The 23,240-nt window shown below is 38.3% G+C and overlaps 1 protein-coding gene across 1 annotated transcript in view; it reads left to right on the top strand.

The window, feature by feature from the left end:
- The window catches only part of LOC136856812 (protein still life, isoforms C/SIF type 2), a 560,067-nt gene that overhangs the window by 257,320 nt on the left and 279,507 nt on the right, over positions 1-23,240 (top strand). The window lies entirely within an intron of this gene.

Genomic DNA, 23,240 nt, shown 5'->3' with positions numbered 1-23,240 from the left:
TAAACCTGGATGCCCCGTGGCTCACGGTAACAGTCACGCAAATAGTGCAAGATAGCTTCCTCCTTTTTAGTGATATTGGTTAATTTTACTTCTGGAGAGCGGGATATTATGGTCGAGGTAACAATGGTGATCACAATATTCGCAAAAACATGTTGGCAGTTTGCTCATAACTGGATTCTAATGGCAGATTGTTGAAAACTACCAGTATAATAATAGAAATGTGAATATACACTAAAGAAAACTGCAACGTAAGGAATGGATCATTCGTGTTGATATTGAAGATACGGAATGCTGCCATCCAGGTACGTAAACAATACTGGTTTCTGGCCAATCGGTTTGTTCATACCATCTTCCCCACTTGATTGGTCACAGACGAACCACCACCTGTTTTGAACAGGATATCAACAATTGCCACCGGCTGAGAATGTGCGGATGTTAATTAGTCTGCATGAGAGTGGGTTATATGTGCGGTTATATGCGTTATATGTACAGTACATCTTGTAGGCCAACAGTGATCAAATGACAGGACACATGCCACGCGCTGGACCAACCCGACGGAAATCAGTGCAAGAAGATCACCGCATCGTTCGGATGTCCTATATAAACCCCCGAGCAACTCAGCAGAAATTCGAGCAACTGAAGCACTATACGTCATCCGGCAAGCAAGTGGTAATCACTCGCGTGCATCTGGCTTACTGTCCCGTGTCCCTGAAGCACGTCCACAACATCGACGTGTGAGGCTGTCCCGGTGTCAGAAACGGTCAATGGTCGCGAATGGCTTTTACGGCTTGAAAATGGCTGTTTTCAACAAGAGACCAGCTACCAAGATTAAGTCGCTGCTCGTACTGGATTTGTACCAGGGATAGTGTGCCAACTTTACTCTGTACATGGCAGTTGTAAAGTTCAGCGTTTCCCTTTAATTGCAATCTTGTTAATGGATAGGACACAGTACTTGTTGAACGACGGGTGAATGATTATAAAGAGAATGGGGAAATTACGTAGTACCTACGTGCTCTGAGACATGCTGTTTCAGGATATTTCTTATTATATATTATATATAAATCTAGTACACTTGTAAATCACGTATAATTTGTTTTTATTTAGTCATAATTTCATAAAATATACAAGTTATCTTAACTTCAGCTTGAGATGTTTAGGCTTTTGAGACTAAAAGAGTGAGAAATAAAATAGAAGCGACAAGGCATATCTGGGACAAAAATAATGGGATGAGAGTCACCGGTACAATTTCCTGGGGACGAACCATAGTACAATCTAACCCTCAAATCCTTTGCAGAAATTAAAAAGGAAAAGGGCAACCAACTCTACAAGTAGAAGAAATAGCATCAAGATATTCTATACTACACTGAGGCCATTGGTATTTATTGCACGGATATACTTATAATATTAGGCCTACATGTTAGAATAAAGCTGTGGAAAGGTGGAATTTTTTAAACTTGTTCAGTTTTATAGATACAAATAATACCACTCATATCGGTAATATCCTAGTATTATGTGATTTTTGTTCCACTTTTATCCCAAGGTAGCCTATGTTCAGTCAAGGCTAAGAATGAATTATGTCATGGCGTTCGAATGTTGTTGAACCCCTGTTCAACTTTGACATTTATTTTTTTCTGAGAATTTGGAATGGGGTTGACTTGGCTTTAGTTGACATTTAGAGATCTGAAATAAGAATGGTGAACTGATTTCAATGGTGGGGTGATTTGCCATGTTGGTGTGTGACTCATAGAAGTGCTTCAAGAAAGGGCGCTTCGAGTTAGATTTTGCTTTTGCACCACTTTATTCCAGAAAATGTTGTTCTGCTTTGTTTGTTTTTTCATTCCTTTGTTTTCTTAGGTTAACACAGTTTTTAGTTTCAATTATTGTTTTAAATTAATACCTTTTCACTGAATTTTGTCGCAGTGAGTTGTTTTTTGCTCCGCATATTGATGTAAATATTGTATATTTGTTGCCAATTTTGTTTCCGTCTAGGCTCTCTTTTGTTTGTTTTTTCATTTGTTCCTTCATTATGATTTTTAGCATTTTTTCAACTAATATTATGTAAATTATTTCAAATCTCCCCTCATTTTTCACTGAAGATGGCTCAAACGAGCTGAAACATGTTTGAATTTGTTTACTCCGTGTAACGACGGATTATTTATTGTATTGAATTAGGAGGATGCTCTCATTTTTCACCCGTGTAAAGTGAAAACCGTCAATACGTAATGATTCTAATATCTTGTAAGGGAGATGTTCAATAAATTTCTAAATTCTTTTCAGTCATTTAAGAAACGGCTAGGAAAACAACAGTTAGGGAATCTGCCACCTGGGTGACTGCCCTAAATGCAGATCAGTAGTGATTTGCCTCCTCACTGGCATTACTAACAGACATAAGTGTTAGGTGAACACAGCAGAATTTAATTGCAGTCTGGAAGTACCATATGAAAGTAGGAAGAATATTAACTGATACGAACAAATGAACAGTAGTATTGGTACATAATAAAGAAAGCATAGATAATTTAGAAAACTGTACATACGAATCAATTTCACAGTAGGATTATGTAAGGCAAATTAGGGAGAATAGGTTATCTAGTGAATCAGTGAACTCGGCCGTGGATGGCAAGAGATACAGTGTGAGAACAAGCATCTAATAACTCTGAAAACCGTAAAAGAAGTTACTGGGACGTAAAGCAAATAATATTATTATCAGTATCCAATAAATACAATATGAACATAAATAACAGTAAGAAGAATAGTAAATAGAAGAAGAAGAATTTGGCGTCAGCTATCTACACAGATACTCTGTAAAATGTACTCTCAATCACACGAAAATTGACCACCACAGAAGATAACTTTTTTAAACTCTTTTGTTTGAAATAGGGTGGACATATTGTGCACGTGGTAGGATTTCAAATATCATCTCTTCGGCCACCGGATATCCACATATTACGAATACCTTCGCCTTTCGAGAATGCAGAAAATTAAATACTTCTTTGTCGGCCAATTTGTGTGCGGTTGTGTGTACATCCTACGATATCATTTATAAAGTTACATTGTAAGAGAAATTGCTGTGTAGCCCATAACATGAAGAAACATTTAATATCGTATCTGACGCAATGTTACATTAAAATATTTTATTGCGTCTTAGAGGAGTTTAATACCGCCGGAAGCTTTTAGTGGAATGAGGATTAACTCTCTGTTTTGGTTGAGATAATTCATATAAGGCGAGTATTCTGTGAGACACATGTATTCCACCCTGATTCCACAAGGCTGTCTGAAACAATTTTAACGTTGCTTTGTCACAAATTATTCATCTAAGAAGCAATTTTACGTTAAGTAGTTCGTGAACAGAAACTCTTGGTATTCAACGTCACACAATGACTAAAAGTAGATGGGAATAACATTTTTGTTAATAGGCCTACTTAATATTTATTAACAGCAATTTAGTAATTGTCGCATCGTGAAGAAACTGAGATTATTTATCATATGAATAATGAGGCTAGTTAGGTAACGATGACTACCTTAAACAACAAACTTACTTCGAGTAATATTGAACTTCTCCATTCTCCTTTCTTCACCCGTTTCACATACTCATGGTAACGTACAGTACTGTTGAACAATCAAAAAGTGACGCATGAAAATGTTTTAAGTATTGTACCGTGTATCATCGTCCTCGGGTGAGGCGGTACAGCGACAGCAAAAAGTGATGCAGCTCGCTTACCATACGTTACTGAGGAAATCCGACTGTCAATACACAAGCAACTGTCCGCCTATCAACGTAGGTGTAATACCCGATACAAAATTACAGTTAAATATCCACATAGAAACATATACAACCAAGGCTATGAAATTACTAGGCATTCTCTACCACTTCATAGAAATTTATGATCCCACTGCGTTTCGTCACTTCTTCCTCACAATCATTCAACCTCTCTTAAACTACTGCTCTCCGATTTGTACAACAGCATCCCCCTCCAATATTACACAGGGCAGTATCCTTCTTTGCTGCAATTGTTAGGAACAGAAATCCGTAGCTCAGAAATCTGTCTATGCAGCAAGTATTAAGGGCATTATATGTGTCACCGCTAAACATCAGGCGACAGATAGCTGACCTGAGTTTCCTCCACGGGATCTTAAAAAGGCATTACCTCTCGCAACATCTTGTCTCACTCTTCTCTCTCCATGTTCCTTCCTGCTCCAACAGAACGAAAGACCTCCATATTCCCCACACTCAGCACTCAATACTTCAGCGATATTTCCTAATACGCCTCCCAACTCGCTTTAACAGTAATAATAGGAGACAGGAGCTTGATATAGCATCAATTAAAGCATATTAGAGAGGGGTGTAAATAGTCTCTTAAAAATAAGTTGATATGAAGGGATTATATACCATCTTGGACCGCGACGACCTGGCTATGAAAATGGACATTCTCATGGTTTTCGATCTGGACAGTTGTTATTAGTAGGCTGTGTACCTGATTTTGTTATATCTTGTTATGTTTGTTATATTTTATTATGAAAGTTTACATTTGTTAATTAGTCTGTTGACAGTGCAAGTGAAATTTGGTCAGTGCTTCGTGAATAAATAAATAAATAAATAAATTAAATAAATAAATAAATAAATAAAATAAACAAACATGAAAGAATACGGTGAAATGGACGAGAAACTGCCATAATAAATAATAAAGATGTGAAGTGAGACAAGTGAAGTTTGATATGAAGCATTTCACAGCATGTCAATAACAGTGTAAGGGAAAGGTCCTTGGTTATCAACCAGGAGATTTGGGATTCGAATAATAAAAATATTTGCATTTCTACTTCGAATGCTTGCAATGAGCGCGCAGTTCATTATATAAAGGTGTAAATATGCTACGTGTCAGATATTGTCCTTGAAAGCATTAAAACTATAACGTATCAATTGGTACACTGACATGACATGGCGGATGGCGATTGGTCGGCGTTTTATTACCTTGTAGCCACAGTCAATTCTAATCAAGTTGGCAAAGTCTGCCCAGTGGTTGAAATCAATTGAGCTCACTGGAACAATCCGTTCCGCATGTAACAAGCTGTGATGGAAAGACGTTAGTCAACATGGGTACGGTGGATTGTTTAACATGCTCCTGGTTTGTTATTTAAATTAGTCATCGCTTAATATACTTTCGAGTTCAATGCGTTCCTGTGAAGTTACAGAATGTGCTTTCTCCACAGGTCATCCTTTCGGTGGAAGTTGGTGGTAGTGGCGGTTATTGTTTTAAGAGGTAACCTTCTTGTATTAACGCTGCTCAAAGAAGAAAAAGGAAGAGACCCGACCCTTCGAAGAATGAAGGTATCGGAAAAATAAAGGAAAGGACCACGAAGAGTTCTCCCTATTTCTCGCAAACCGAATACCGTTTTGATAAGAGTTGACCACGGGAGGTGGATAGGAGGGATGAAAGTGAGGAGTCTGACACGGTGGAAGCAATGCCAAACTCAGCTAAGGGAACCGTGGTCGCGAACCAATAATCCCCCCATTTTGTCTCCTCTTACGACAGGCAAGGCATAGCGTGGATGTTTTGTACCATTCCCCACCAACAGAAGGATTAGGTGGAAGTTGTTTACGCTACAGTGATCAAGTGATTCTAACAATGCAGAGATTTTGTACGTTCGTACATCTACGTTATAGACTGTTATACCTTTCATAGTTCAGTCTGCAAGCGTCTATGAATTATCTAAACGCCTTCACAATCGTTCATTTTCAACTAGCTCTCTAACCATCATCACCTTGTTCTCTATCTCTCTTACCCTCTATGTCGGAGGCTATTATTATCTTTTTTTACAATTTCATTTACATCGCACCGACACAGATAGGTCTTAAGGCAACGATGGTATAGGAGAGTGCTAGGAGCGAGAACGAAGCGACCGTGGACTTACCCTAAGGTACATCCCCAGCATTTTCTTGGTGTCCAAGGAAAACCATGTAAGGCCTGCAGACAGTGGGGTTCGAACTCACTATCTCCCGAATTCAAGTTGACAGCTACGTGACCAAAACCATGGAGCTACTTGCTCGGTTTATTATTCTCCTTGGTTACCTATACTCCCCCATTCGTCTCACATGATCCCACCACCGAAGCTGGTTTATGCGCACAGCTTTGTCCATTGAGTTCATTCGTAACTTAACCTTGTTTCTTCTCACTACGAGTAACGTCCTTCCGTTGTTTTGTACCACAAATCATTATCACTACTTTCAACTTATTAACAAGATATCTTGAGTCCACCCAGCCTCCACCCCGAACAGTGAAGTTGATATGAAAACAAACCGATGTAAAGACAGTTTCGTCCCGGAGGTAACTACCTTGTTGCAGGAAACCGTTAATCGAAGCTTTGAGATCACTGTGTTTGATTTGCTGCTCCTTGATTCAATATCACTTACGGTATTACCATCTCGGGGAATACACATCCTAAATACTTGAAATTATCTATCTATCGCAGTTTTGTATTCCGACTTAACATTCTAATTTTCCTCCCTACTGACATCACTTTAATCTTGGAAATGCTAATTTTCCTATCATACTTTCACTACACCAAGTTCGAAGATATTACTCTGCGGGCTTTCAGCAGAGCTTGCCATTAAGACCAAGTCACAGTGGCCGCCTCAACGAGAAGTCAGTGACTACATTACTGAACTATCACACTGCAATTGCAGATACCGCCTATATGTTCCAAGCAACCGGAGTAAGCTATTTACGATAAGACGAAAGTCGTACAGCAAATGAATTAACAAAACTGGAAGTCGTACTTAGCAGAAAAGTTAAAAATCACACAATGAAAGGTCATATAGTAGAGCAGGTGTTCTCCTTAAAACACTTGCTCACCATGATGAACGACCAATGTGATTTCAAATGACAAATAAAATCTAAAATTGAATAGGCCAGAAAACAATTCATTGCTATGAAGAAATTCTCTGCTACATACTCCCTATTCTCCTATATGGTTTGAGAGCTCGCCTCTGGATCCATGCACTGAAAAACGTATACATCAGTGATATTCAAAGTCTTTAGTTGACGTACTCCCAAAATCCAATTGTGTTACCTTCGTACCCCGGAAATACGAGTATATTGCGATTGTACCAGAAATAACAAATTATTGTTGCTGGATGTCAAATAATCTATATAAATAAAATCGTGACGATCGTGTATCTTTACATTGACTATTTTGGCGAAATGTCCGTTCAGTTATCCGTTTCAGGTGCAATAATGACCATCTGAATATTTTTTAGATCTGGTATTTTTTGTTTGCTTGTTTGTTTGTATATAACATGAAAATTACGGGATATATTTCTACCAAACTTCATATTCAGAATCCGTCTGTCCTTGGGTAGGTTTTACGGCCAATATTGTTTCTGATTCCCTGAAATGACTGGGAATTTATTAGAAACCGAAACGGTGGTTTTGCACTCCCACAAAATATATACAATCAAAATTAATGGAAACCTACCAGTCTTAATGGAACTCAATTCCTAAACCTATTTCCTTATATGCATCATTTCGATGCGAGGATTAATAAGGGAGATATCATTAACGGATCGTTTTTCGGTACAAATCCCACCGGAGTTAAGAGTGGGTGCGTGCAAAGCGCATTTCTTATAACTTGAAAACTACTGTATATATTTCAACCAAACTTCATATTTAGCATCCACCTGTCCAAAGGTAGGTCTTTAGGTCCATACAATCTCAAATTCCAGGAGTGGACTGGGGGTTTATAGGAAACCGAAACAGTGATTTTACTTTCCCACAATTTATACAAGAACAACCCGACTGGAAATCGACCAAACTTGATGGAAATTCATATCTAAAACTTTTTTCTCGGTGTGCATTTTTCGATAGGAGGATTAACAAGGGAGATATCATGCACGATCGGATTTGCAGGCGAAGTCCAGCGGACATAACCCAAACGGTGTCGTACCTGGAGCAGATTCATTATCTATATAGATAAAATCGTAACGACCGTATGTCTGTACATTGACTATTTTGGCGAAAATTTCGTACAGTTATCCGGTTCAGGTGTAAAATCGACCATCTGCATATTTGTTACCTTTAGTTTCCTGAAGGTCCTATTTTTATTCCCCCTTCCCTCCCTTTTATTCCCCGTGTTGAAACACCGGATCCCGTTAGACTCCGAAGTTAAGCGACATTGAGCGTGGTAAGGAGTTGGATGGGTTGCCACACGCTGTTGGTGGGGGTAAGGGAATGGAGGAGCGAGAAGGAACTGGCCACCCTACCGCACGTAAACTCCGGCTCAGGAACACCTCTGCGGAGGTTCGGACCTGCCTTCGGGCAGAATAACCTTTCCTTACCTAAACTCCCTCAAAGCAATATTGAGGCACAATATCGATTGAAGTTTGGCAAAATTACATGTCTTGGCCTGTAATCGACGGAGAGCTTCCAAGATCTTTAAATATTTCATTGTTTACCTCCGAAAAATATCGGAAAATTGAGGCAATTTTAACGTCGCCGCAGACCTTCGTTTCGAGGCATTTCGCGGCTAAACTGTAAGTCGTATCACAAAGCGGATGGCACAATCTCAGTTCAGTTGGGAGTGAACTACAACTTTGGTCCTATGACGTTTCGTCGTATCTCTATTTCTTATATGCTAGATTTGTCTCTATTTCTCGATTATACCTAAATTTTACTCTTTGTACAGGTATAAGTCGTAGTTCGAATCACTTATATGACAGATAGAATCATCTAGTTCTACACGAACATTGGCCCACCCAGTATTCATACTTGAGCCAAATTCTACATTTTTAGTTGTCACATTAGTACCCAAAACTGTGAGGAAAACCTTAACCAAATTTCACCCTATTGAACGTTCCTACTGTAACTCAATTTTACCCAAAAAATCGATGAGAGAGGAGAAAATATCTTATGGTCCAATCTGTTTGTCGATATGATGTATCGTTTAGCAGCAGTTAATCTGTAAATAAATGAAGGATTGCAATATAGTAGGCATACATATACTTCGTATGTCGATCTATATAATTCATTGTAGTCAATTTGTAGCGATGTAGAAAGGGTGTGTTTGCCATTATAATTAATATTTGAATCGAAAGTGATTCTCAGCAGGAGGGCGTCTGCGACTCTCCACATCGACTTTAACTGTCAGTAGGATTGTGATCCTTCTCCAACTCCTTTGTTACTAGCATTAGTAAGGAGGTACTACCATTGTAATTAATAATTCCCTTCTCGATTTGACTGGCAGAAGTGAAGGGAGCATGCAATTTTGTTAAGAACTCCCCTAACCGATTGTGTTTGGGAGTAGGCATATGTGCCCGCCATTATAAACAAATTTACCCATATAAAATGTGACTGGCATTAGGCATAGTTACCTTGCTAATATAATGGAAACTCACCAACTCAGTGTGACTGTCATTAAGAAAAGGGGCCTGTCATTATAATGATAATAGCACAACTCAATTTTGACTGGCAGTAGGGAAGGTGCCTGCTATTACAATAAAACCTTCTCAACTGTAATCTGTTTGAAGTAGGAAAGGGCGCCTCTCATTGTAACGAAAACTCCCCAAATCGATTGTGACCGCGCAGTAGGTAATGGGGCCTCCGATTATAATGAAAACTTACCTACTCGATTGTGAATGACAGTAGGCAAGTGAGCCTGCCGTTATCATCGCAACTCCGCAACTCGCACTTTACATTGGAAACAACGTAGGAAACCTACCCCCCCCCCCTGCTGTTTTCAGATAACGCTAAGAGACATGTAAATAAAAATATTATTCACTGCATGACAGTAATTTACTTCGATATCCGTATACAATGTAGAATACCGTAGCGAAGCACGGGTACATTTGCTAGTATTAACTATAATCATGATAATCTTCTGCGGCTTATCCCACGTGCGGCATGGAAGAGTTGTGGCCGGGGATGTAAGGTTGCATGGCCTTCCTGACACCACCTGTTACCCAATAATAAAAATTGTGTAATATCTTCGCTGAGCAAAGGAAACCGCGTACTCCATCGGAGTAAAGTTTACAGAAAAGCCTAAAACTGAGCGGCCAGCGATGGCCGGAGAACTTTCCCTGGCATTTTTATTGCTTCGTGAGTGTCCAATTACTCGACCATTGGAATCTTCTGTTCCCTTCTCAGGCAACGCTGCAATTTTTGCAATCCTAGCTACGATATATATACACGAGTGTTATTAATGCAAAAATCTACTGTCGCATTATCCACACTGCTACTGAAAAATGGAAGTGAATGAGTGGATTTCGAAACAAATAGTCAAAAAAGAGCAATGCAGCACAAGTAATCATTTATACATACCTACAGTAGTCAATGTGAGGTACGAACTGACACATGTTTTAGAATGAATAGTTCGGAATGGGGATTTGTGTAGTGGTAGAAAAAACACTAAATCAAAACAAGGTGTTATTGAAAATGAGCAGGCTCATCTATTTCCTGAACTGCTTACTGAACACAAGGAGCTACGATGAATTTGCGTAACCATTGAGATGACCTCACGTACCCCTAGTGGTACGTGCACCACACTTTGAATACCACTGGTATGGATGCCTTTGAAATATATCTGTATCGACTGGCTGAGTCAGTAAATAAGATGCGACTGTGTGTGTTAGGAGTTAATGATGTTCGGGTAAGGGGATATAACGAAGAAGAGAAGATTATAAGGACGCCTCAATAGGTGAACAAAGAAAGAGGAGTGTCGGGAGGGATTGTTCATTACGAAAACGATAGCACGCAATATTGTTTCTGGTATATACATAAATGAACGAGTGGACACATTTGAGCAGTTGGAAGGGTTAGGACGAGACTAGTCTGAGTGTAATCACTGTATGAGGGAAGAGATAAGGATTAAGAAGGTAACTGGTATAAAGCACTAAGTGATATCGTAGCCAGGGTCAACAGCAAGGATAGGGTAGTGCTAATGGTTGAGAAATGGAACTGGATCTGAAGGATATGAGAAGATCTACTGCTGTCCTGAAAGGCACACGATAACTACCTGTACATTTTCGTGGTATATTTCCTCTCATAAAATAGTAATGTCCGGGTTGGCCAGAACATTCAACTTCACTTCTCTCCTCTCACTTTTACAAGCAGTAAAAATGGCAGTCATTACCTGCCACAGTCATACATTATGTAACTAAAGATCCCGAGCGTGTGTTCACAATTTTATTCCTCCTTTGTGTTTCAGTGAATTATATGATTTTTTGGACATGAATTTGAGGGAAGAAAATTATATTCAGGGAAATATAATCGTTAAACACCGTACAATAACATGAAAAATATGATGTGTGAAAAGTAATATTAATATGTCCGTAGGATTAACCCATTAAGATACGAGAAACTATTGCAGGGTGATTTGACTCCGAACTTCGTCGAATTTTCAGTTATCTTAAGTAAGATTTACCCAATAATTCTCAATCACCTGCATTAAAATACAGAGGAAACACTTCCATTATATTTCTAACTTAAGTTGTCAAATTATTTTCCTAATTAACCTCAGGTACACATACAAGGGACATATAAATCACAACACAGGACCGATAGCTAATATCGCAGCTACTAATGGAAATATAAACAACCGAGCGAGTTGGCCGTACGGTCAGGGACAGACAGCTGTGAGCTTGCATTCGGGACATCGTGGCTTCGAACCATACTGTCGGCAGCCCTGAATATGTTTATCCGTGGTTCCCCACTTTCACACCAAGCAAATGCTGCGGCTATACCTTAATTATGTCCATGGTGGCTTTCTTCCCACTCATATCCCTTCTTTCCTATCCCATCGTCGCCATAAGACCTATCTGTGTTGGTGCGACGTAAAACCAGTTATATTATATTATATTATATTATATTATATTATATTATATTATATTATATTATATTATATTATATTATATTATATTATATTATATTATATTATATTATATTATATTATATTATATTATATTATATTATAATGAAAATGAAAATGAAAACCTACAACCTGCCTTCCAGTCATTGACCGGGTCAGGGATGGAATGAATGAAGCAGATATAGGCTATTAGTACGATGGGGTCGCCACTCCCAAAGTGATTTATTAATGACAGATAGATGCTATGAAATGAGAATGGAGAGTGTTGCTGGAATGAAAGATGACAGGGAAAACCGGAGTACCCGGAGAAAAACCTGTCCCACCTCCGCTTTGTCCAGCACAAATCTCACTTGGAACGACCGGGATTTGAACCACGGTATCCAGCGGTGAGAGGCCGACGCGCTGCCGTCTGAACCACGGAGGCTGCATATTATATTATATTATGAAGTTTAAGATTATGTAATTTTAACGTGCTCACAAGATTAAGACCGGTATCCCTACTTTCAATTATGCAACGAATAAGTCTCTCGCTTTCCGTGCTCACGGTTGTAGCCTCAAGTTCTAGTATAACCTATAGCCCAACATAGCAAAAATGTGGGGAACCCGTGTCATATTTTCTGCACGTTAAACACATTATTATTATTATTATTATTATTATTATTATTATTATTATTATTATTATTATTATTATTATTATTATTATTATTGTTGTTATTATTATTATTATTATTATTATTATTATTATTATTATTATTATTATTATTATTATTATTATTATTTATTATTATTATTATTATTATTATTATTATTTATTATTATTATTATTATTATTATTATTATTATTATTATTATTATTATTATTATTATTATTATTATAACACTTGATCTGGTGGGACAAGGGCGGAAAGGAGTATCTGATTGGATATATGCTGTCGTGCTAAACATTTCTCTCTAAATTCAGCCCCGTTCTATGTAATAAAACAGAGTATTTCGAACTATATGAATAAATTCCTCTACACATTCCATTCGAGTTGGTGGTGTTGTTATTTCTAGTTAATGCGTATTCAAAAAATCGGCTGTCAGTTCCGTGTGATGAAGATAATAGGGCCTGCCTGTATAATAATTTCGTGTGGTAAATGCTAGTCCCTTGTAAGGCAGACCTTCCGATGAGGGTGGGCAGAATCTGTAGTGTATAGAAAACTGTATACTACTGTTGTTGCAGTATAGTGTTTTATGGCGTATGAGTTGCAGAGATATTGGGAACAGCACAAAAATCCAATCCCCGAACCAAGGGAATTAACCATGACGATAGAAAGGCAAATTGTGTCCTTGCCCCGAGGTGGAGCAGCTGTTTTGAGATACAACTCCAATGGAGGTGAGTTACTTGTACCATTTTAACCATATACCACCCCTCCTGTCATTCTCTAATCTCTGGCAGTTCCGGGAATCGTACCCTGGACACCGAGGAAGGCAGCTAATAGTGCTAACCGTTACACTACGGAGGCGGACAACCATTAATATTAAAATCCCCGACTCGGCTCGAAATCAAACCCGAGGCCCACTGAACCGAAAGCCACTACACTGACCATTACGCCAAGGAGCTCGAAAGGGCCTGGCTGATAACGCTGTGAAGAAATGGTAGTAGATAAAATATGAATTAATGTATTGTACCCTGATGAGATAGGCTCTATCTTTCATGATTTGATTTTGATACGAGAAATACAGATATAAAGGAATATTAAATGAATACAGTGTCAGTTTTGTGTGGACGGGATAATTTCGACATAAGCTAGACATATCGCGACTGTCAGTCGCCACAGTAAGCTTGTCATTATGGGGAGAATGTTTCTTGGCCAGAAGCTAAGAGGATTAAATCTAGAGCTCACAACAACAGAATAATGACTTCGAGGAAGTGAAAGAGTATATATTTCGGACCAAGGGCGAGCAGATGTATCACCAATACCGGGAATATGACGTGCCAGTTTTTCCACGCCCGAGGCATTTGGTGTTGTCAACGTTACAAGGAAGAGATTTCAAACTAACCGAAGCGGTGTTGACCAATGAGAAAATTTATCATAGGCCCGCAGATAAACCAACATAAGAAAAACTCACAGTGAACTCCAGTTAGCTTCTCCGATAACAATAATTAAATTATTCCAACCACATAATTGAATAGAGGGGATTTTTGTGATATAATTCCCATGTTGATTAATTGTAATCGTAATAAATTAAAGTAATGAAATCGTGGAAATGACCCACGCTATCTCGCCATTGGTCGAGATGAGCACGCCATCAGGGACGCCGAGTTAGCGCGCGAAAGGTGGAGGACAGAAATTAAGTGATATTTCCATGATCACCGAACGATATGAGTTCAGAATACGACACATGAATGTGTATCGCCAGTGTATTAAGTAGGATAAAGCAAGAGATCCAAATCCACCTGCATATGCCGATTTAGGATAACCAACCCCCCTCCCCAGGAGCTGACCGCGGATGACCCCGGCGGGAAACCAAATCGTCCATAAAAGTCCAGTAAGGGGACCTCACATCACTCAGTTCTTACCAGTCACCAGTCGTTATCGGTCACCAGTCGTGTCAGTCGTATGAAGTAGTTGAGACTCTGTAAGTCAGTACCTCGGGACGCATTCGAAGTAAGTTAAAGCTGAAAGTGCGTGAATTATTAGGAGAATGAATACGAACAGTGAAATTATCGGAGAATGAATACGAACAGTGAAATTATCCATAGTACCGAGTGTAACTAATCAGTACAACTGTATGTGGAATTTAATAAATGTCATGTGATTGAATAATAAATAATTAACGGAACGCCGATAGTACCTTTGGAAGGCAGTGTGCGGAGCCTGAAGTAAACACCTCAAGATAGACGGTGAATAACTATCCGAGCAGGGAATTATAGGAGCTAGGCGATTATCAAGACGGCTTAGAAATAAACCAGGAAGTGCCGGTTGAAGACGCGATACGCGCCGGTTCAAATGAACGACATTTCGTCGTAATGTGTCACGACGTGTGTTTCGGGCGTATATGAAGAGTATATTGTGCGAGTGTCAGGGGTCTAGGAGCACCTATAAGTGTTTTCTTTTGTTATTAGTATTCTTGTGTAAAATAGTGTAATAAGGTATTAATCATGGGTAGTCACCCAGAAGTGTTTTATTGTGTTAAATTTGTATTGTGCGACATGATATACGAGTAGATCACCATGGGGCCGTAAGGCCTATATCTCATCCGCTACGAGACAATGGAATTCTACATAGGAATGAGTACACAATTTTGATATTTGGGGGATGTTATCGCGACTAAACGGGGTTCAGTGTAAATTAATTATGGTTACTTAACATGGTCCGCCTCCCGAGTCCATGATTTTATTTTTTTGTTAGACGGACGAACTAATTTATATTAACGTAATAATGGGTTAGATTAATTAATTTGAGTATTTGTTTGTTGTATATAATGTAAATATGGGATATATTCTTTCAATTAACGCATGCTGTTTGTAATACTTTGACTTAAGTTCATTTCAAGTGTTAAATTCCTTTTTTTGTGCTAACCCATTTATTTGATTTCATTCACTGCGGTGATCATTTGTATTTTTATTAGGAATAATTTCTATTAGACAGCCAGATGATGAAAGAGCCAGAGTATGTAAAATTTGTGTTGCGTACGGAAGGTCATTAAAATACTAATAATAATAATAATGTTTGTGAGTTGACAAAGGAAAGTAAATTAATATAATAATATTTGTGCGTTTGCGAGTTAAAGTATAATAATAATAATGACAGTGCTTCGTGAGTTAGCCAGTGCAAATATAATAATCAATGTGGAGATGACATGTAGCGTTAAAAACTTTCATTCGCGTAATCAGTTTGATTTAACGTAAACTTTTGATTTTACGTTTTTTGGACTTTATTTTAACCATTAAAAATTTGTTTAAAAAGCGATAAAGGCACGTGAATTAGAATGGTCACGATATGTTAAAAGCCCAGAATGGTTTGAGCCCATATTTAGAGTTGGAAGTCATGAGGGACGAATATCCGGCGTGAAATAAATTGAGCCGTATTGTTTGTAATGATGAAATAGATGAATCTCAAGGCTTAAGATGATATAAATGCATATGCCGGTGTTATTAGTGGTAGAATCCACGCACCGAGGATATTTATGAATTAAATGTTTGAAGAGTTCCGATGAAAGGAAATGGACTTCAAATTGGAAGGAATAGTTTAGCAATCGCCGGCATTGGAGGTATTTGCCCAGCCGCGATGTGCCATAGGTTGTGAGATGTGTCTTGGGAGGACGTGTGTCCCCATATAAAATTAACGGCAGTACGACATTGAAGGTACGGTCCCGGATACCGTGTTGTCCCGACCAATATAAAGCAGATCTTAGTGGTTCATAACGGGATTTAACATATGTGACTAAATTCTAAAGAGTGGAAATTAAAATATCATCTTTCCATTTTTAATAATAACTAGCGAATGTACCCGTGCTTCGCTACGGTATTCTACATTGTATTCGAATATCGAAGTAAATAGTGTACATGCAGTAAATAAGATAGTTTTAAAATTGCATGTCTCTTAGCGTTATCCGAGAAAGAGCATGGGGAGGTCCCCGTACGTTTCCAATGTAAAGTGTTTGTTACGGATTTGTGATATAACGGCAGGCTCACTTGCCTACTGCCATTCACAATCAGGTTGGGAAGTTTACATTATAATTGCAGGCCCCATTGCCTACTATGCGGACAGAATCGATTTGGGGAGTTTTCGTTAAAATGGCAGCCCCCCTTTCCTACCTCCAGACAGATTACAGTTTTTATTATAATGGCAGGCAATTACCCTACTATCACTCGAAATTGAGTTGTGCAGTTATCATTATAATGACAGGCCCCTTTTCCTACTGCCAGCCAGCGTACTGCCAGTCACACCAAGTTGGTGAGTTTCCATCAAAATAGCAGGCCACTATGCCTAATGCCAGTCACATTTTAGATGAGTACATTTCTTTATAATGGCGGGCACCCTTGCCTACTGCCAAACACAATCGGGTAGGGGAGTTTTAAACAAAACTGCATGCTCACTTACCTTCTGCAAGTCAAATCGAGAAGGGAACTATTCATTACAATTGTAGGCCTTCCTTACTAATGACAGTTACACAGGAGTTGGAGAAGGAACCCTTTCCTACTGCCAGTCAAAGTCGGTGTGGGGAGTACTGATTACAATAGCAGACCGACCCTTTCTCGATCGCTAAATCGACATCAGTGAATATATATAGATCGACATACGAAAGTATATGCGTGTTTACAATATTGAAGACCTTCATTTACAGATTAACTGCTACTAAACGTACGTCATATCGACAAAGGATTATACCATAAGACACGCCGGATTTAGTGGCCTAAATGGCTGGTCCAATGATATGTCATCTATTCTTGGGTCAGATTTAGAAACGTGGAACAGGGTAAAGGTTTTGTAAGATCATCTCACATTACATTACTTTTCGGATAATAATGTGACAGCTACATACGTAGCATTTGGCTCACATATGGCTACTGAGTGGGCCAATTTTCGTGAAGAGTTTGATGATTCTGTATTTCATATAATTGAAAGTATGAATAATGCATGTGAAAATTCCAAATTGACTTAACATCGATTAATAGAGAAAAATCAAACGTAAAAGGGATACAGATACGGCATAAAGTCATAAGACCAAGGTTGTAGATCATTCCAAATTGAACGGAGATTGTGCAATCCGTTACGTGATAGGAATTTCCGAAGGTCTGCACCATCATTAAAATTGCCTGCATATTTCGATATTCTTCGGGGATAAAAAATGAAAAATTTAATGATATAGGATTTTTCATTCGTTACGGGCTAAAACGTATAATTTTGTCAAATTTCAATTATCTTCTTATTCTTCTGGCAGATTATGCCACAATGTGGATTTTGGGCGAGGCGGGTAAAAATTAGGACTTTCAGGAAATCAAAAATTATGGAGATTGTTATTATTACCCCTTAAACGGAAAGCTGTACGAAAATTTCGCCAAAATAGTCAGTGTAGAGGTACACAGTCGTTACGATTTGATTTATATAGATAAGGAATCTGCTCCATGTAAAACACCTTTTGGGCTATGTCCGCTGGACTTAACCTGCAAAAGTGACCATTCATGATATCTCCCTTATTAATCCTCCTGACGAAAAAATGCACATGAAAAAAAGGTTTAGAGGTGGAATTCCATCACGTTTGTTTGATTTTGAGTCAGGTTGGTCTTGTTCTGTATATATTGTGGAAGAGTAAAATCACCATTTCGGTTCCCTATAAACCGCCAGTCCATTCCGGAACATGAAATGTCATTTACGTTTAAAACCTACGTTTGGACAGGTGGATGCTAACTATAAATTATGGTTCGAATATCTTCAGTGGTTTTCAAGTTGTAAGGAATACGCTTTACACGCACCCGCTCGTGAGTTAAGTCCGATGGGACTTGTACAGATAAACGGTCCGTTAATGATATCTCCCTTATTGATCCTCGTATCGAAATGATGCACATGAGAAAAAAAGGTTTAGACATTAATTTCTACCAAGGTAGGTAGACTTCCATAAACTTTTGTTGTGTATATTTTTTGGAAGTGCAAAATCACTGTTTCGGTTTCGTATAAACCCCCAGTTAGTTCAGGGATTTAGAAACAATATTTGCCCTGAAACCTATCAAGGACAGGTGTATTCTAAATACGAATCTTGGTGGAAATGCATCCAGTAGTTTCTAGCATTCACGTACATACGGCGTAATTAAGGAAGAAAATAATACAGTTAAGAATGTTGAAACTAATAGAAAATGGATTATAACTGAGGACAGCCGGATAACGACAAATAAATAAATGCCGTGAGTTATGGATATAATAAAGCGCTAACAGAGGAGAAATTTAGGTTCAGTGATTCTTAGGTAAACAAATATGAAGATGACTAATGGTGTTATTACTTAATCTATTCGAGGGCGGTTATAACCTCCAACGATATTCCGCCAATATCCCGCAAATGAGCCGATTGATGCCTCTCTTGCCATCTACCCAAGGAACAACCACGAATTTAAAAGCATGATGAGGAAAATGGCAATACGTTACTTCCCTACTGGCATGCAGTCAGAGACGTTGCCATGGTAACCTGTAGGTTCGTTGTCGGTCTGTCGGTCACTAAATGCAGAGCATGATACCAGCAGAAAATTGTAAATTTCTCCGTCATGTGAAGAGTAAGGTAAATTATGAACATAACGAAAGTTGTTTATAATGAAGAGACGTTTCACGTACGGTAAACGAAGTTTACAGAAAATCAATAGTATAAGAGAAAATAGAGGAAAACCACTGTGGTTTTCCTATAAACACCCCGTCTATTCAAAGATTTTAAAATTATATGCATATCGAAACCTTTCCTGGGATGAGTATACTCTAAATATGAAGTTTGGCTGAGATCTATCCAGCCGTTTCGACGTGATGGTGGGAAAACCACTCTGGTTTTCCTATAAACCCCCCGTCTATTCAAAGATTTTAAAATGATATGCATATCTAAACCTTCCCCGGGATTAGTATACTCTAAATACAATGTTTGGTTGAGATCCATCCAGCCGTTTCGACGTGATGGTGGAAAAACCATTCTGATTTTCCTATAAACCCCCCATATATTCAAATATTTTAAAATGATATGCATATGGAAAACTTCCCCGCGATGAGTATCCTCTAAATATGAAGTTTGGTTGAGATCTATCCAGCCGTTTCGACGTGATGGTGGAAAAACCATTCTGGTTTTCCTATAAACCCCCTGTCTATTCAAGGATTTTAAAATGATATGCATATCAAAACCTTCTCCGGGATGAGTATACCCTAAATATGAAGTTTGGTTGAGATCTATCCAGCCGTTTCGACGTGATGGTGGAACAGACAAACGGACAGACAAACAGAAACAATTTTATTTATATAGATTTTTACACTCGTTCTTCACCCCCTTTCCATCCCCGCCCAAAGGAGTCCTATGAGTCCCTTACACAACAGTATATTTTTTTCCCAGATATTAAGTCTTATTTGTACCTATTTTGGTTGACAGCTATGCCCAAACGTACATGCATAATCTCACTGCTCTAGAATCCTGGAGCTGACGTTGCCATGGTTACGGCAGTTCATTTCTTTATCCGATTCCTAGAGCAGGGGTAGTGTGGTGCCAATATCTCCGTAACGGTTGGTTTTAGGGCCTTAAAACATGGTTTTCGGGCCCGTAGGGCTTACCGAGTTTTGTTCTTTGCGTCAAGAGGATTAAATTGAGCTTTGTCTCGTCCTTATACGACAAATTCGATATTTTGCCTATAATAGTATAAGAGAAAATGGAGGAAAACCGTTTTTCCTATAAAACCCCCGTCTTTTCAAAGATTTTAAAATGATATGCATATCGAAACCTTCCCCGGGGTCAGTATACTCTAAATATGAAGTTTGGTTGAGATCTATCCAGCCGTTTCGACGTGATGGTGGAACAGACAAACAGACAAACAGACAAACAGAAACAATTTTATTTATATAGATAATAATAACAATAATCATACTCCAAGTGAATCTTGTCTTAAATCAAGTGCTTAGTGCCAAGATAAATCGGAATTGTAAAAGGGGTTATGCGTTAAACATATTAAGAGTAAACTACCATGTAACAGACGAAATTATTTTTTAATTAATAAGAATAATAAATATTTTAAAAAACTAAGTTACTTTTTTTTTTGAAGAATTTACTTTTTTTATTTTGGACATAATAATGATGTTGGGAGTTGAAATGAGAGATTTGAGATTTTTAACTAATAATAATAATAAATAAAATATTTGAAGAAGGAGAAGAAGAATAACCAATGAAGCTACTTTTTTTTATTTATTTTTTATGAAAATAATAAGAGCGAGAAGTTGAAGTATTATAGCAAGGATGATTACGGGTTACGATAATCACGATTTCCACTATTAATAATAATATTAATAATAATGTTAATAATAATAATAATAATAATAATAATAATAATAATAATAATAATAATGAAAAGTTGAAGGAGCAGAAGATAAAGAACTTGCAATAGTAATTTGAGAATAATAATTATGATGAAAGGAAATTAAGATATTTAATGGGCGATGATTCATTGTTACGAATATAATAATAATAATAATAATAATAATAATAATAATAATAATAATAATAATAATAATAATAATAATAATAATAATAATATTTATGAGGAAGCTGATCATTATATTGTGCGGATAAATTAGGAGGAAGAACGACCCTTCGTTTGAAACGTCGGCAAGGGTTGGCATATAATCATCCCGGATGACAAATAATAATAATCAAATACCGGATTATAATTGAAATTAATGATAATAATAAAATTAATTGATGGTAGTTCAAGAATATGATAATGATCAGATAAAGAATGGAAATGATATCATTTAATAATCATAGGAGGATATGCTAGGGACAGTCATCCTGTGTCGAACTGCTCCGAACCAGATGTTGGGTTTTCACGGGGAGATTATTAGCGGTAGATACGTAAATAACCCACGGACGGCACATGTTTTCATGGTCAGAGCATAGTAATGAACCTTTCCGTACGTCTTGTCGTATTGACAAGTGTAAATATTGAAATAGGCTTTGAGTTAATGAACTCTACCTGGCGTGTTTGTGAATCTGGAAATAATAGGCTAGAGTTTGTCCGTATTATAAATTCCCGTTTTTTTTTTTCGAGGCGATAACATTTTCCAAGGCGGGTGTCCGGCTCACCAGAATGTACATACCGGAAGTGTCTCATGTCCAAACGGAACGAGGAGACGACAGTAAAAAGTTACTGTCGTGCCTTCGTCTCCGAAAGAAGATCTCCAGCGGTGAAACGTCCAATCATACGGATGTGAATTCGATCCCCAGTAACCAATTGGGGCGAATTCACCAAATGTTTTACACTACCAGAGTAGTGAAGTAAAATCCAAGTATTATGTCATTTATTTTTCAGGATTAAAGTGTCCCAATGTAAAATTGTCATCAGGCGTAGTATGCAAAATAAGTGAATAAATTGCTCCTCATTGCAATTTCAATAGGAAACAGTTTCCATATCTTTTCATTGTAGTTAGTCCAGTATGCCCATGGAATTTAAGTTGTCACTTCCCAGTCCTATTGTGGAGTCAAAAATTTGTATCCATGAATGAGTCGTCCCCCGTAACCTTAAATTTGCATGCCCCGTTCATCCCTGTGTTCATTTGATGCGCCGATATATATTTTTTTGATTTTCTTTATATAAATTTTTTTTTATCGTTTTCGAACTGATCACCCCTGAGATAAATGCTAGTCTGGGACTCAGGAGGTGAGCGGGTGCAGTATGTAAGCCAAGGTTTGGGGTATATGCTCCATGATTGAAATTATGGGTCATTAGAACAGTTGGCTGAAAAGAAGGTGGCTTTCAGCCGGGATTCGAGCTTGAAATCTCCGAACGTGCTTTCCTGTTATAGCTGATCGTGCGTTAATATGCTCGGCTTCTGAGATACTTATGAACCTACTATAGTTCATTGTTGTTGTTGTTTTCTTACGACGAGCTTTACGTCGCACCGACACAGATAGGTCTTACGGCGTCTATGGGATAGGAAGGGGCTAGGAATGGGAAGGAAGCTACCGTGGCCTTGATTAAGGTACATATTGGTGTGAAAATGGGAAACCACACAAAACCATCTTCAGGGCTGCTGACTGAGGTTCGAACCCGCTATCTCCCGGATGCAAGCTCACAGCTGTGCGCCCCTAATCACACGGTCATAGTTCATTGTTTGGGGTACAACGTGTTATATTTAATTATTTAAGGAAATATTACTTCCATGGGGGTCGACAAGTAAGAATGATTTATTGCATGAGTGAGAAGACGTATTTCGGCTGATAAATCCTAGCGAGGCGTCAAAATGCCATACGTTCGTAACCGCAGCTTTATCTCCGAGAAGAGCGGCTTACCGAGAGAAGGGAGGCAATATTTCTCCTCATGAACCTGGAGTATCAATAACGCTGGCTCCCTCTAGGGTGTAGTTTATCAACTACGGAACGAGTGCTGATGATAATGACGACCGAGTTTATTGATATGAATGGCTCCGTAATGTTCCCTAACAAGAGCTGCAGGATTCATAATGTCACAGCAAAGCTGAGGTCCGGTAATAATGTGTTACTTCTTTTTTTCTATTTCACACCGCTGGTCCCTTGATGAAGAGGATGACACTTTCGTTTTCTTCATTTTGAAGCTGAGGAGAAATATATATCATTCGCCATACCTGTTCCTCACAGCCTGTTTGTTACAGGTCAGACAACTAGCGATATTGTGGTGTCTCCTTTGCACACTG

Source organism: Anabrus simplex, chromosome 1 (genome assembly GCF_040414725.1).
Source record: "Anabrus simplex isolate iqAnaSimp1 chromosome 1, ASM4041472v1, whole genome shotgun sequence".
NCBI lineage: Eukaryota > Metazoa > Arthropoda > Insecta > Orthoptera > Tettigoniidae > Anabrus > Anabrus simplex.
Note: the sequence above shows the minus strand (reverse complement) of the source record. Positions and strands in the feature narration are given on the sequence as shown.